Genomic DNA, 17,488 nt, shown 5'->3' with positions numbered 1-17,488 from the left:
CCTTCCCTGAAACTCCAGCCCTGAATCTTCTGCCCTAAAACTCATGCCTTCAAACTACTGACGTGACACATCTGCCCTGAAACTCCTGACGTGAAACTCCTGCTCTGAAACTCATGGCCTGAAACTCCTGCCCTGAAACTATAGTCCTGAAACTCCTCCCTTGAATCTCGTGACCTGAAACACATGCCCTGTAACTCATGCCCTGAAACTCCTGCCCTAAAACTCCTGCACTGAAACTACAGCCCTGAAACTGCTGCCCTTAATCTCCTGCCTTGAAACTCTTGCAATGAATCTCCTGCCCTGAAACTCATTCCTTCAAAGTGCTGACGTGAACCTTCTACACTGAATCTCCTGACGTGAAACTCCTTCTCTGAAACTCATGTGCTGAAAATACTGGCCGAAAGCTCCTGGCCTGAAACTACTGCACTGAAACCACTGCCCTGAAACTCCTGCCCTGAATCTCCTGCCCTGAATATCCTGCCCTGAATCTCATGCCCTGAATCTCCGGCCCTGAAACTACGGCCCTTAACTCCTGCCATGAATCTCATGATCTGAAACTTCTGTCCTGTAACTCCTGTCCTGAAACTCCTGCACTGAAACTCATGCCCTGAAACTCATGCCCTCAAACTCCTGCCTTGAATCTCATGCCCTGAAACTGCTGCCCTGAAACGGCTACCCGGAAACTCCTGCCCTGAATCTCCTTCCCTGAATCTCCTGCCCTGAATCTCCTGCCCTGAATCTCCTGCACTAAATCTCATGCCCTGAATCTCATGCCCTGAATCTCCTGCCCTGAAACTCCTGCCCTGAATCTCATGCCCTGAATCTCATGCCCTGAAACTCCTGCCCTGACTCTCATGCCCTGAATCTCCTGCCCTGAATCTCATGCCCTTAATCTCCTGCCCTCAAACTCCTGCCCTGAAATTCATGCCTTCAAACTCCTGAAAAGAAACTTCTACACTGAATCTCCTGATGTGAAACTCCTTCTCTGAAACTCATGTCCTGAAATTCCTGCCCTGAAACTACGGCCCTTAACTCCTGAAATGAATCTCATGATCTGAAACTCCTGTCCTGTAACTCCTGTCCTGAAACTCCTGCACTGAAACTCATGCCCTGAAACTCATGCCCTCAAACTCCTGCCTTGAATCTCATGCCCTGAAACTGCTGCCCGGAAACGGCTACCGGGAAACTCCTGCCCGGAAACTCCTGCCCTGAATCTCCTGCCCTGAATCTCCTGCCCTGAAGCTACTGCCGTGAAACTCCTGCCCGGAAACTACTGCCCTGAATCTCCTTCCCTGAATCTCCTGCCCTGAATCTTCTGCCCTAAAACTCATGCCTTCAAACTACTGACTTGACACATCTGTCCTGAATCTCCTGACGTGAAACTCCTGCTCTGAAACTCATGGCCTGAAACTCCAGCCCTGAAACTATAGTCCTGAAACTCCTGCCTTGAATCTCGTGACCTGAAACACATGGCCTGGAACTCATACCCTGAAACTCCTGCCCTAAAACTCCTGCACTGAAACTACAGCCCTGAAACTGCTGCCCTTAATCTCCTGCCTTGAAACTCTTGCCATGAATCTCCTGCCCTGAAACTCATTCCTTCAAAGTGCTGAGGTGAACCTTCTACCCTGAATCTCCTGACGTGAAACTCCTTCTCTGAAACTCATGTCCTGAAATTCCTGCCCTGAAACTGCGGCCCTTAACTCCTGCCATGAATCTCATGATCTGAAACTCCTGTCCTGTAACTCCTGCCCTGAAGCTACTGCCGTGAAATCCTGCACTGAAACTACTGCCCTGAATCTCCTTCCCTGAATCTCCTGCACTGAAACTCATGCCCTGAAACTCATGCCCTCAAGCTCCTGCCCTGAATCTCCTGCCCTGAAGCTACTGCCGTGAAATCCTGCACTGAAACTACTGCCCTGAATCTCCTTCCCTGAATCTCCTGCCCTGAATCTCTTGCCCTGAAACTCCTGCCCTGAATCTCCTGCCCTGAATCTCCTGCCCTGAATCTCATGCCCTGAATCTCCTGCCCTGAAACTCCTGCCCTGAAACTCAAGCCCTGAAACTCAAACCCGGAAAGTCAAGCCCTGAAACTCCTGCCCTGAAACTGCTGCCCTGAAACTCATGCCCTGAAACCCATGCCCTCAAACTCCTGCCTTGAATCCCATGCCCAGAAACTGTTGCCCTGAAACTGCTGCCCGGAAACAACAGCCCTTAAGTCCGGCCATGAATCTCATGACATGAAACTCCTGTCCTGAAACTCCTGCCTGAAACTCCTGTCCTGAAACTGATGCCCTGAAACTCCTGCCCTTGAACTACTGCCTTGAATCTCATGCCCTGAAACTGTTGCCTGAAACTGCTGCCCGGAAACTCCTGCCCTGAATCTCCTGCCCTGAATCCTCTGCCCTAAAACTCATGCCTTCAAACTACTGACCTGACACATCTGTCCTGAATCTCCTGACGTGAAACTCCTGCTCTGAAACTCATGGCCTGAAACTCCTGCCCTGAAACGATAGTCCTGAAACTACTGCCTTGAATCTCGTGACCTGAAACACATGCCCTGGAACTCATGCCCTGAATCTCCTGCCCTGAATCTCCTGCCCTGAAACTCCTGCCCTGAAGCTCCTGCCCTGAATCTCCTGCCCTGAAACTACAGCCCTGAAAGTCCTGCCTTGAATCTCATGCCCTGAAACTGTTGCCCGGAAATTCTGCTCTGAAACTACTGTCCTGAATCTTCTGCCCTGAAACTACTGCCTTCAAACTACTAACCTGACACATCTGTCCTGAATCTCCAGACGTGAAACTCCTGCTCTGAAACTCATGGCCTGAAACTCCTGCCCTGAAACGATATTCCTGAAACTACTGCCTTGAATCTCGTGACCTGAAACACATGCCCTGGAACTCATGCCCTGAAACTCCTGCCCTGAAGCTCCTGCCCTGAAACTCCTGCCCTGAAACTCCTGCCCTGAAGTTCCTGCCCTGAATCTCCTGCCCTGAAACTACAGCCCTGAAAGTCCTGCCTTGAATCTCATGCCCTGAAAGTACGACCCTGAAACTCCTGTCCTGAATCTCCTTCCCTGAAACTCCAGCCCTGAATCTCAAGCCCTGAAACTACTGCCCTGAATCTCATGCCCTGAAACTCCTGCTCTGAAACTCATGCCCTAAATCTCATGCCCTGAAACTCCTGCCCTGAATCTCCTGCCCTGAAACGACAGCCCTGAATCTCATGCCCAAAATCTCAAGCCCTGAAACTCCTGCCCTGAATCTCATGCCCTGAAACTCCTGACCTGAAACTCCTGCCCTGAATCTCATGCCCTAAAACTCCTGACCTGAAACTCCTGCCCTGAATCTCAAGCCCTGAATTTCATGCCCTGAATCTTATACCCTGAAACTCCTGTCCTGAAGCTCCTGCCCTGAATCTCCTGACCTGAAACCACAGCCCTGAATCTCATACCCTGAAACTCCTGCCCTGAATCTCATGCCCTGAATCTCATGCCCTGAAACTCATGCCCTGAATCTCATGCCTTGAAACTCCTGGTCTGAAACTCATGCCCTGAATCTCATGCCCTGAATCTCTTGCCCTGAAACTCCTGCCCTGAAACTCGTACCCTAAATCTCATGCTCTGAAACTCCAGCCCTGAATCTCAAGCCCTGAAACTACTGCCCTGAATCTCATGCCCTGAAACTCCTGATCTGAAACTCATGCCCTAAATCTCATGCCCTGAAACTCCTGCCCTGAATCTCCTGCCCTGAAACGACAGCCCTGAATCTCATGCCCTGAATCTCAAGCCCTGAAACTCCTGCTCTGAATCTCATGCCCTGAAACTCCTGACCTGAATCTCCTGCCCTGAATCTCAAGCCCTGAATTTCATGCCCTGAATCTTATACTCTGAAACTCCTGTCCTGAAACTCCTGCCCTGAATCTCCTGCCCTGAAACCACAGCCCTGAATATCATGCCCTGAAACTCCTGTCCTGAACCTCATGCTCTGAGTCTCATGCCCTGAAACTCCTGCACTGAAACTCCTGCCCTGAATCTCATTCCCTGAAACTCCTGTCCAGAATCTCATGTTCTGAATCTCATGCCCTGAAACTCCTGACCTGAAACTCATGCCCTGAATCTCATGCCCTGAATCTACTGCCCTGAATCTCATGCCTTGAAACTCCTGCTCTGAAAGATCTGCCCTGAAAATCATGCCCTGAATCTCATACCTTGAAACTCCTGTTCTGAAACTCATGCCCTGAATCTCATGCCCTGAAACTCCTGTACTGATTCTCCTGCCCTGAAACTCAAGCCCTGAATCTCATGCCCTGGAACTCCTGCCCTGAATCTCATGCCCTGAAACTCCTGCTCTGAAACTCATACCCGGAATCTCAAACCCTGAATCTCATGGCCTGAATCTCATGGCCAGAAACTCCTGCCCTGTTCCTCAGGCCCTGAATCTCATGCCCTGAATCTCATGCCCTGAAACTCCTGCCCTGAAACTCATGCCCTGAATCTCATGCCCCGAAATTCCTGCCCTGAATCTCCTGCCCTGAAACGGCCCTGAATCTCATGCCTTGAAACTCCTGTCCTGAAACTCATGCCCTGAATCACATGCCCTGAATTTCCTGCCCTGAATCTCTTGCCCTGAAACTCCTGCCCTGAAACTCATCCCCTAAATCTCATGCCTTGAAACTCCAGCCCTGAATCTCAAGCCCTGAAACTACTGCCCTGAATCTCATGCCCTGTAACTCCTGCTCTGAAACTCATGCCCTGAATCTCGTGCCCTGATACTCCTGCCAGAATCTCCTGCCCTGAAACCACAGCCGTGAATCTCATGCCCTGAAACGCCTGTCCTGAATCTCATGCTCTGAATCTCATGCCCTGAAACTCCTGCACTGAAACTCCTGCCCTGAATCTCATGCCCTGAAACTACTGCCCTGAATCTCATGCCTTGAAACTCCTGCTCTGAAAGACCTGCCCTGAAAATCATGCCCTGAAGCTCATACCTTGAAACTCCTGTTCTGAAACTCATGCCCTGAATCTCATGCCCTGAAACTCCTGTCCTAATTCTCCTGCCCTGAAACTCAAGTCCTGAATCTCATGCCCTGAAACCCCTGCTCTGAAAGACCTGCCCTAAAAATCATGCCCTGAATCTCATACCTTGAAACTCCTGTTCTGAAACTCATGCCCTGAATCTCATGCCCTGAAACTCCTGTCCTAATTCTCCTGCCCTGAAACTCAAGCCCTGAATCTCATGCCCTGAAACCCCTGCTCTGAAACTCATGCCCTGAAACTCCTGCCCTGAATCTCCTGCCCTGAAACCACAGCCCTGAATCTCATGCCCTGAAACTCCTGCCCTGAAACTCAAACCCTGAACGTCAAGCCCTGAAACTCAAGCCGTAAAACTGCTGCCCTGAAACTTCTGCTCTGAAAATCCTCCATTGAATCTCATGCCCTTAATCTCCTGCCCTGAAACTGCTGCCCTGAAACTGCTGCCCGGAAACTACAGCCCTTAAGTCCGGCCATGAATCTCAAGACATGAAACTCCTGTCCTGAAACTCCTGCCTGAAACTCCTGTCCTGAAACTCATGCCCTGAAACTCCTGCCCTTGAACTCCTGCCTTGAATCTCATGCCCTGAAACTGTTGCCCTGAAACTGCTGCCCGGAAACTCCTGCCCTGAATCTCCTGCCCTGAATCTCCTGCCCTGAATCTTCTGCCCTAAAACTCATGCCTTCAAACTACTGACCTGACACATCTGTCCTGAATCTCCTGACGTGAAACTCCTGCTCTGAAACTCATGGCCTGAAACTCCTGCCCTGAATCTCCTGCCCTGAAACTCCTGCCCTGAAACTCCTGCCCTGAAGCTCCTGCCCTGAGTCTCCTGCCCTGAAACTACAGCCCTGAAAGTCCTGCCTTGAATCTCATGCCCTGAAACTGCTGCCCGGAAACTCCTGCTCTGAAACTCCTGTCCTGAATCTCCTGCCCTGAAACGACTGCCTTGAAACTACTGCCCTGCAACTGCTGCCCTGAAACTGCTGCATGAAACTCCCACCTTGAATCTCATGCTCTGAAACTGTTGCCGGAAACTGCTGCCCTAAACTCCAGCCCAGAATCTCATGCCCTGAAACTCCTGCCCTGAATCTCATGACCTGAAACTCCTGCCCTGAATCTCATGCCCTGAAACTGCTGCCCTATAATAACTAACCTGAAACTCCTGCCCTGATTCTGCTACCCTGAAAATGCTGAACTGAAATGCTGCCCTTAATCTCCTTCCCTGAAACTCCTGCCCTGAATCTCCAGCCCTGTAACTCATGCCTTCAAACTTCTGCACTGTATCTCCTGAAGTGAAACTCCTGCTCTGAAACTCATGGCCTGAAACTCCTGCCCTGAAACTATAGTCCTGAAACTCCTGTCTTGAATCTCGTGACCTGAAACACATGCCCTGCAACTCATGCCCTGAAACTCCTGCCTTGAATCTCATGCCCTGAAACTGCTGCCCGGAAACTCCTGCGCTGAAACTGCTGCCCTGAATCTCTTGCGCTGAAACTCCTGCCCGAAAACACTTTCCCTGAAAGTACGATCCTGAAGCTCCTTCCCTGAAACTCCAGTCCTGAATCTTCAGCCCTGAAACTCAAGCCCTAAAATTGCTGCCCTGAAACTCCTCCATTGAATCTCATGCCCTTAATCTCCTGCCCTGAAACCGCTGCCCTGAATCTCCTGCCCTGAAACTCATGCCTTCAAACTCCTGAAAAGAAACTTCTACACTGAATCTCCTGATGTGAAACTCCTCTGAAACTCATCTCCTGAAACTCCTGCCCTGAAACTACGGCCCTTAACTCCTGCCATGAATCTCATGATCTGAAACTTCTGTCCTGTAACTCCTGTCCTGAAACTCCTGCACTGAAACTCATGCCCTGAAACTCATGCCCTCAAACTCCTGCCTTGAATCTCATGACCTGAAACTGCTGCCCTGAAACGGCTACCCGGAAACTCCTGCCCTGAATCTCCTTCCCTGAATCTCCTGCCCTGAATCTCCTGCCCTGAAACTCCTGCCCTGAATCTCCTGCCCTGAATCTCCTGCACTAAATCTCATGCCCTGAATCTCATGCCCTGAATCTCCTGCCCTAAAACTCCTGCCCTGAATCTCATGTCCTGAATCTCATGCCCTGAATCTCCTGCCCTGAATCTCATGCCCTTAATCTCCTGCCCTGAAACCGCTGCCCTGAAACTCATGCCTTCAAACTCCTGAAAAGAAACTTCTACACTGAATCTCCTGATGTGAAACTCCTTCTCTGAAACTCACGTCCTGAAACTCCTGCCATGAAACTACGGCCCTTATCTCCTGCCATGAATCTCATGATCTGAAACTCCTGTCCTGTAACTCCTGTCCAAAAAATCATGCCCTGAATCTCATGCCCTGAATCTACTGCCCTGAATCTCATGCCTTGAAACTCCTGCTCTGAAAGATCTGCCCTGAAAATCATGCCCTGAATCTCATACCTTGAAACTCCTGTTCTGAAACTCATGCCCTGAATCTCATGCCCTGAAACTCCTGTACTGATTCTCCTGCCCTGAAACTCATGCCCAGAATCTCATGCCATGAAACTCCTGCCCTGAATCTCATGCCCTGAAACTCCTGCTCTGAAACTCATACCCGGAATCTCAAACCCTGAATCTCATGGCCTGAATCTCATGGCCAGAAACTCCTGCCCTGTTCCTCAGGCCCTGAATCTCATGCCCTGAATCTCCTGCCCAGAAACTCCTGCCCTGAAACTCATGCCCTGAATCTCATGCCCCGAAATTCCTGCCCTGAATCTCCTGCCCTGAAACGGCCCTGAATCTCATGCCTTGAAACTCCTGTCCTGAAACTCATGCCCTGAATCTCATGCCCTGAATTTCCTGCCCTGAATCTCTTGCCCTGAAACTCCTGCCCTGAAACTCATCCCCTAAGTCTCATGCCTTGAAACTCCAGCCCTGAATCTCAAGCCCTGAAACTACTGCCCTGAATCTCATGCCCTGTAACTCCTGTTCTGAAACTCATGCCCCGAATCTCATGCCCTGAAACTCCTGTCCTAATTCTCCTGCCCTGAAACTCAAGCCCTGAATCTCATGCCCTGAAACCCCTGCTCAGAAAATCATGCCCTGAAACTCCTGCCCTGAATCTCCTGCCCTGAAACCACAGCCCTGAATCTCATGCCCTGAAACTCCTGCCCTGAAACTCAAGCCCTGAAACTCAAACCCTGAAAGTCAAGCCCTGAAACTCAAGCCGTAAAACTGCTGCCCTGAAAATTCTGCTCTGAAATTCATGCCCTGAAACCCATGCCCTCAAACTCCTGCCTTGAATCCCATGCCCTGAAACTGTTGGCCTGAAACTGCTGCCCGGAAACTACAGCCCTTAAGTCCGGCCATGAATCTCATGACATGAAACTCCTGTCCTGAAACTCCTGCCTGAAACTCCTGTCCTGAAACTCATGCCCTGAAACTCCTGCCCTTGAACTCCGGCCTTGAATCTCATGCCCTGAAACTGTTGCCCTGAAACTGCTGCCCGGAAACTCCTGCCCTGAATCTCCTGCCCTGAATCTCCTGCCCTGAATCTTCTGCCCTAAAACTCATGCCTTCAAACTACTGACCTGACACATCTGTCCTGAATCTCCTGACGTGAAACTCCTGCTCTGAAACTCATGGCCTGAAACTCCTGCCCTGAATCTCCTGCCCTGAAACTCCTGCCCTGAAACTCCTGCCCTGAAGCTCCTGCCCTGAGTCTCCTGCCCTGAAACTACAGCCCTGAAAGTCCTGCCTTGAATCTCATGCCCTGAAACTGCTGCCCGGAAACTCCTGCTCTGAAACTCCCGTCCTGAATCTCCTGCCCTGAAACGACTGCCTTGAAACTACTGCCCTGCAACTGCTGCCCTGAAACTGCTGCATGAAACTCCCACCTTGAATCTCATGCTCTGAAACTGTTGCCGGAAACTGCTGCCCTGAACTCCAGCCCAGAATCTCATGCCCTGAAACTCCTGCCCTGAATCTCATGACCTGAAACTCCTGCCCTGAATCTCATGCCCTGAAACTGCTGCCCTATAATAACTAACCTGAAACTCCTGCCCTGATTCTGCTACCCTGAAAATGCTGAACTGAAATGCTGCCCTTAATCTCCTTCCCTGAAACTCCTGCCCTGAATCTCCAGCCCTGTAACTCATGCCTTCAAACTTCTGCACTGTATCTCCTGAAGTGAAACTCCTGCTCTGAAACTCATGGCCTGAAACTCCTGCCCTGAAACTATAGTCCTGAAACTCCTGTCTTGAATCTCGTGACCTGAAACACATGCCCTGCAACTCATGCCCTGAAACTCCTGCCTTGAATCTCATGCCCTGAAACTGCTGCCCGGAAACTCCTGCGCTGAAACTGCTGCCCTGAATCTCTTGCGCTGAAACTCCTGCCCGAAAACTCTTTCCCTGAAAGTACGACCCTGAAGCTCCTGTCCTGAATCCCCTTCCCTGAAACTCCAGTCCTGAATCTTCAGCCCTGAAACTCAAGCCCTAAAATTGCTGCCCTGAAACTCCTCCATTGAATCTCATGCCCTTAATCTCCTGCCCTGAAACCGCTGCCCTGAATCTCCTGCCCTGAAACTCATGCCTTCAAACTCCTGAAAAGAAACTTCTACACTGAATCTCCTGATGTGAAACTCCTCTGAAACTCATGTCCTGAAACTCCTGCCCTGAAACTACGGCCCTTAACTCCTGCCATGAATCTCATGATCTGAAACTTCTGTCCTGTAACTCCTGTCCTGAAACTCCTGCACTGAAACTCATGCCCTGAAACTCATGCCCTCAAACTCCTGCCTTGAATCTCATGCCCTGAAACTGCTGCCCTGAAACGGCTACCCGGAAACTCCTGCCCTGAATCTCCTTCCCTGAATCTCCTGCCCTGAATCTCATGCCCTGAATCTCCTGCCCTGAAACTCCTGCCCTGAATCTCATGTCCTGAATCTCATGCCCTGAATCTCCTGCCCTGAATCTCATGCCCTTAATCTCCTGCCCTGAAACCGCTGCCCTGAAACTCATGCCTTCAAACTCCTGAAAAGAAACTTCTACACTGAATCTCCTGATGTGAAACTCCTTCTCTGAAACTCACGTCCTGAAACTCCTGCCATGAAACTACGGCCCTTATCTCCTGCCATGAATCTCATGATCTGAAACTCCTGTCCTGTAACTCCTGTCCAAAAAATCATGCCCTGAATCTCATGCCCTGAATCTACTGCCCTGAATCTCATGCCTTGAAACTCCTGCTCTGAAAGATCTGCCCTGAAAATCATGCCCTGAATCTCATACCTTGAAACTCCTGTTCTGAAACTCATGCCCTGAATCTCATGCCCTGAAACTCCTGTACTGATTCTCCTGCCCTGAAACTCATGCCCTGAATCTCATGCCATGAAACTCCTGCCCTGAATCTCATGCCCTGAAACTCCTGCTCTGAAACTCATACCCGGAATCTCAAACCCTGAATCTCATGGCCTGAATCTCATGGCCAGAAACTCCTGCCCTGTTCCTCAGGCCCTGAATCTCATGCCCTGAATCTCCTGCCCAGAAACTCCTGCCCTGAAACTCATGCCCTGAATCTCATGCCCCGAAATTCCTGCCCTGAATCTCCTGCCCTGAAACGGCCCTGAATCTCATGCCTTGAAACTCCTGTCCTGAAACTCATGCCCTGAATCTCATGCCCTGAATTTCCTGCCCTGAATCTCTTGCCCTGAAACTCCTGCATTGAAACTCATCCCCTAAGTCTCATGCCTTGAAACTCCAGCCCTGAATCTCAAGCCCTGAAACTACTGCCCTGAATCTCATGCCCTGTAAATCCTGCTCTGAAACTCATGCCCTGAATCTCGTGCCCTGATACTCCTGCCAGAATCTCCTGCCCTGAAACCACAGCCGTGAATCTCATGCCCTGAAACTCCTGTCCTGAATCTCATGCTCTGAATCTCATGCTCTGAAACTCCTGCACTGAAACTCCTGCCCTGAATCTCATGTCCTGAAACTACTGCCCTGAATCTCATGCCTTGAAACTCCTGCTCTGAAAGACCTGCCCTGAAAATCATGCCCTGAATCTCATACCTTGAAACTCCTGTTCTGAAACTCATGCCCTGAATCTCATGCCCTGAAACTCCTGTCCTAATTCTCCTGCCCTGAAACTCAAGCCCTGAATCTCATGCCCTGAAACTTCTGCTCTGAAAGACCTGCCCTGAACATCATGCCCTGAATCTCGTACCTTGAAACTCCTGTTCTGAAACTCATGCCCCGAATCTCATGCCCTGAAACTCCTGTCCTAATTCTCCTGCCCTGAAACTCAAGCCCTGAATCTCATGCCCTGAAACCCCTGCTCTGAAACTCATGCCCTGAAACTCCTGCCCTGAATCTCCTGCCCTGAAACCACAGCCCTGAATCTCATGCCCTGAAACTCCTGCCCTGAAACTCAAGCCCTGAAACTCAAACCCTGAAAGTCAAGCCCTGAAACTCAAGCCTTAAAACTGCTGCCCTGAAAATTCTGCTCTGAAATTCATGCCCTGAAACCCATGCCCTCAAACTCCTGCCTTGAATCCCATGCCCTGAAACTGTTGGCCTGAAACTGCTGCCCGGAAACTACAGCCCTTAAGTTCGGCCATGAATCTCATGACATGAAACTCCTGTCCTGAAACTCCTGCCTGAAACTCCTGTCCTGAAACTCATGCCCTGAAACTCCTGCCCTTGAACTCCTGCCTTGAATCTCATGCCCTGAAACTGTTGCCCTGAAACTGCTGCCCGGAAACTCCTGCCCTGAATCTCCTGCCCTGAATCTCCTGCCCTGAATCTTCTGCCCTAAAACTCATGCCTTCAAACTACTGACCTGACACATCTGTCCTGAATCTCCTGACGTGAAACTCCTGCTCTGAAACTCATGGCCTGAAACTCCTGCCCTGAATCTCCTGCCCTGAAACTCCTGCCCTGAAACTCCTGCCCTGAAGCTCCTGCCCTGAGTCTCCTGCCCTGAAACTACAGCCCTGAAAGTCCTGCCTTGAATCTCATGCCCTGAAACTGCTGCCCGGAAACTCCTGCTCTGAAACTCCTGTCCTGAATCTCCTGCCCTGAAACGACTGCCTTGAAACTACTGCCCTGAAACTGCTGCCCTGAAACTGCTGCATGAAACTCCCACCTTGAATCTCATGCTCTGAAACTGTTGCCGGAAACTGCTGCCCTGAACTCCAGCCCAGAATCTCATGCCCTGAAACTCCTGCCCTGAATCTCATGACCTGAAACTCCTGCCCTGAATCTCATGCCCTGAAACTGCTGCCCTATAATAACTAACCTGAAACTCCTGCCCTGATTCTGCTACCCTGAAAATGCTGAACTGAAATGCTGCCCTTAATCTCCTTCCCTGAAACTCCTGCCCTGAATCTCCAGCCCTGTAACTCATGCCTTCAAACTTCTGCACTGTATCTCCTGAAGTGAAACTCCTGCTCTGAAACTCATGGCCTGAAACTCCTGCCCTGAAACTATAGTCCTGAAACTCCTGTCTTGAATCTCGTGACCTGAAACACATGCCCTGCAACTCATGCCCTGAAACTCCTGCCTTGAATCCCATGCCCTGAAACTGTTGCCCTGAAACTGCTGCCCGGAAACTACAGCCCTTAAGTCCGGCCATGAATCTCAAGACATGAAACTCCTGTCCTGAAACTCCTGCCTGAAACTCCTGCCTTGAATCTCATGCCCTGAAACTGTTGCCCTGAAACTGCTGCCCGGAAACTCCTGCCCTGAATCTCCTGCCCTGAATCTCCTGCCCTGAATCTCCTGCCCTGAATCTTCTGCCCTAAAACTCATGCCTTCAAACTACTGACCTGACACATCTGTCCTGAATCTCCTGACGTGAAACTCCTGCTCTGAAACTCATGGCCTGAAACTCCTGCCCTGAATCTCTTGCCCTGAAACTCCTGCCCTGAAACTCCTGCCCTGAAGCTCCTGCCCTGAGTCTCCTGCCCTGAAACTACAGCCCTGAAAGTCCTGCCTTGAATCTCATGCCCTGAAACTGCTGCCCGGAAACTCCTGCTCTGAAACTCCTGTCCTGAATCTCCTGCCCTGAAACGACTGCCTTGAAACTACTGCCCTGCAACTGCTGCCCTGAAACTGCTGCATGAAACTCCCACCTTGAATCTCATGCTCTGAAACTGTTGCCGGAAACTGCTGCCCTGAACTCCAGCCCAGAATCTCATGCCCTGAAACTCCTGCCCTGAATCTCATGACCTGAAACTCCTGCCCTGAATCTCATGCCCTGAAACTGCTGCCCTATAATAACTAACCTGAAACTCCTGCCCTGATTCTGCTACCCTGAAAATGCTGAACTGAAATGCTGCCCTTAATCTCCTTCCCTGAAACTCCTGCCCTGAATCTCCAGCCCTGTAACTCATGCCTTCAAACTTCTGCACTGTATCTCCTGAAGTGAAACTCCTGCTCTGAAACTCATGGCCTGAAACTCCTGCCCTGAAACTATAGTCCTGAAACTCCTGTCTTGAATCTCGTGACCTGAAACACATGCCCTGCAACTCATGCCCTGAAACTCCTGCCTTGAATCTCATGCCCTGAAACTGCTGCCCGGAAACTCCTGCGCTGAAACTGCTGCCCTGAATCTCTTGCGCTGAAACTCCTGCCCGAAAACTCTTTCCCTGAAAGTACGACCCTGAAGCTCCTTCCCTGAAACTCCAGTCCTGAATCTTCAGCCCTGAAACTCAAGCCCTAAAATTGCTGCCCTGAAACTCCTCCATTGAATCTCATGCCCTTAATCTCCTGCCCTGAAACCGCTGCCCTGAATCTCCTGCCCTGAAACTCATGCCTTCAAACTCCTGAAAAGAAACTTCTACACTGAATCTCCTGATGTGAAACTCCTCTGAAACTCATGTCCTGAAACTCCTGCCCTGAAACTACGGCCCTTAACTCCTGCCATGAATCTCATGATCTGAAACTTCTGTCCTGTAACTCCTGTCCTGAAACTCCTGCACTGAAACTCATGCCCTCAAACTCCTGCCTTGAATCTCATGCCCTGAAACTGCTGCCCTGAAACGGCTACCCGGAAACTCCTGCCCTGAATCTCCTTCCCTGAATCTCCTGCCCTGAATCTCCTGCCCTGAAACTCCTGCCCTGAATCTCCTGCCCTGAATCTCCTGCACTAAATCTCATGCCCTGAATCTCATGCCCTGAATCTCCTGCCCTGAAACTCCTGCCCTGAATCTCATGCCCTGAATCTCATGCCCTGAATCTCCTGCCCTGAATCTCATGCCCTTAATCTCCTGCCCTGAAACCGCTGCCCTGAAACTCATGCCTTCAAACTCCTGAAAAGAAACTTCTACACTGAATCTCCTGATGTGAAACTCCTTCTCTGAAACTCACGTCCTGAAACTCCTGCCCTGAAACTACGGCCCTTATCTCCTGCCATGAATCTCATGATCTGAATCTCCTGTCCTGTAACTCCTGTCCTGAAACTCCTGCACTGAAACTCATGCCCTGAAACTCATGCCCTCAAACTCCTGCCTTGAATCTCATGCCCTGAAACTGCTGCCCGGAAACGGTTACCGGGAAACTCCTGCCCGGAAACTCCTGCCCTGAATCTCCTGCCCTGAATCTCCTGCCCTGAAGCTACTGCCGTGAAACTCCTGCCCGGAAACTACTGCCCTGAATCTCCTTCCCTGAATCTCCTGCCCTGAATCTTCTGCCCTAAAACTCATGCCTTCAAACTACTGACCTGACACATCTGTCCTGAATCTCCTGACGTGAAACTCCTGCTCTGAAACTCATGGTCTGAAACTCCTGCCCTGAAACTATAGTCCTGAAACTACTGCCTTGAATCTCGTGACCTGAATCTCCTGCCCTGAATCTCCTGCACTGAATCTCATGCCCTGAATCTCATGCCCTGAAACTCCTGCCCTGAAACTCAAGCCCTGAAACTCAAACCCTGAAAGTCCAGCCCTGAAACTCAAGCCGTAAAACTGCTGCCCTGAAACTTCTGCCCTGAAAATCCTCCATTGAATCTCTTGCCCTTAATCTCCTGCCCTGAAACCGCTGCCCTGAATCTCCTGCCCTGAAACTCATGACTTCAAACACCTGAACAGAAACTTCAACACTGAATCTCCGATTTGAAACTCCTTCTCTGAAACTCCAGTCCTGAAACTCCTGCACTGAAACTCCAGCTCGGAATCTTCTGCCCTGAATCTCCAGCCCTGAATCTCCTGCCCTGAAGCTACTGCCGTGAAACTCCTGCCCGGAAACTCCTGCACTGAATCTCCTTCCCTGAATCTCCTGCCCTGAAACTCCTGCCCTGAAACTCCTGCCCTGAATCTCATGCCCTGAAACTCCTGCTGTGAAACTCCTGCCCTGAATCTCATGTCCTGAAACTCCTGCCCTGAATCTCAAGCCCTGAAACTCCTGCCCTGAATCTCATGCCCTGAAACTCCTGTCTTGAAACTCCTGCCCTGAATCTCAAACCCTGAATCTCATGCTTTGAATCTCATGGCCAGAAACTCCTGCCCTGTTCCTCAGGCCCTGAATCTCATGCCCTGAATCTCCTGCCCTGAATCTCCTGCCCTGAAACTGAGGCCCTGAATCTCATGCCCTGAAACTCCTGCTCTGAAACTCATGCCCTGAATCTCATGCCCTGATACTCCTGCCTGAATCTCCTGCCCTGAAACCACAGCCGTGAATCTCATGCCCTGAAACTCCTGTCCTGAATCTCATGCTCTGAATCTCATGCCCTGAAACTCCTGCACTGAAACTCCTGCCCTGAATCTCATGCCCTGAAACTACTGCCCTGAATCTCATGTCTTGAAACTCCTGCTCTGAAAGACCTGCCCTGAAAATCATGCACTGAATATCATTCCTTGAAACTCCTGTTCTGAAACTCATGCCCTGAATCTCATGCCCTGAAACTCCTGTCCTAATTCTATTGCCCTGAAACTCAAGCCCTGAATCTCATGCCCAGAAACTCCTGCCCTGTTCCGCAAGCCCTGAATCTCCTACCCTGAATCTCTTGCCCTGAAACTCCTGCCCTGAACCTCATGCCCTAAATCTCATGCCCTGAAACTCCATCCCTGAATCTCATGCCCTGAAACTCCTTCTCTGAAACTCATGCCCTGAATCACATGCCCTGAAACTCCTGCCCTGAAACCACAGCCCTGAATCTCATGCCCTGAAACTCCTGTCCTGAATCTCATGCCCTGAATCTCATGCCCTGAAACTCCTGCCCTGAAACTCATGCCCTGAATCTCATGCCCTGAAACTCCTGCCCTGAATCTCAAGCCCTGAAACTACTGCCCTGACTCTCATGCCCTGAAACTCCTGCCCTGAATCTCATGCCCTGAATCTCATGCCCTGAAACTCCTGCCCTGAATCTCCTGCCCTGAAACCACAGCCCTGAATCTCATGCCCTGAAACTCCTGCCCTGAATCTCATGCCCTGAATCTCATGCCCTGAAATTCATGCCCTGAATCTCATGCCTTGAAACTCCTGTCCTGAAACTCATGCCCTGAATCTCATGCCCTGAATCTCTTGCCCTGAAACTCCTGCCCTGAAACTCGTACCCTAAATCTCATGCCCTGAAACTCCAGCCCTGAATCTCAAGCCCTGAAACTACTGCCCTGAATCTCATGCCCTGAAACTCCTGCTCTGAAACTCATGCCCTAAATCTCATGCCCTGAAACTCCTGCCCTGAATCTCCTGCCCTGAAACGACAGCCCTGAATCTCATGCCCTGAATCTCAAGCCCTGAAACTCCTGCCCTGAATCTCATGCCCTGAAACTCCTGACCTGAAACTCCTGCCCTGAATCTCAAGCCCTGAATTTCATGCCCTGAATCTTATACCCTGAAACTCCTGTCCTGAAGCTCCTGCCCTGAATCTCCTGCCCTGAAACCACAGCCCTGAATCTCATGCCCTGAAACTCCTGCCCTGAATCTCATGCCCTGAATCTCATGCCCTGAAATTCATGCCCTGAATCTCATGCCTTGAAACTCCTGTCCTGAAACTCATGCCCTGAATCTCATGCCCTGAATCTCTTGCCCTGAAACTCCTGCCCTGAAACTCGTACCCTAAATCTCATGCCCTGAAACTCCAGCCCTGAATCTCAAGCCCTGAAACTACTGCCCTGAATCTCATGCCCTGAAACTCCTGCTCTGAAACTCATGCCCTAAATCTCATGCCCTGAAACTCCTGCCCTGAATCTCCTGCCCTGAAACGACAGCCCTGAATCTCATGCCCTGAATCTCAAGCCCTGAAACTCCTGCCCTGAATCTCATGCCCTGAAACTCCTGACCTGAAACTCCTGCCCTGAATCTCAAGCCCTGAATTTCATGCCCTGAATCTTATACTCTGAAACTCCTGCCCTGAAACTCATGCCCTGAATCTCATGCCCTGAAACTACTGCCCTGAATCTCCTGCCCTGAAACCACAGCCCTGAATCTCATGCCCTGAAACTCCTGGTCTGAAACTCATGCCC

The sequence above is a fragment of the Mobula hypostoma genome, chromosome 13 (genome assembly GCF_963921235.1).
Source record: "Mobula hypostoma chromosome 13, sMobHyp1.1, whole genome shotgun sequence".
Classification (NCBI taxonomy): Eukaryota; Metazoa; Chordata; class Chondrichthyes; order Myliobatiformes; family Myliobatidae; genus Mobula; species Mobula hypostoma.
The sequence above is the reverse complement of the archived record's forward strand: the minus strand, read 5'-3'. Positions refer to the sequence as shown.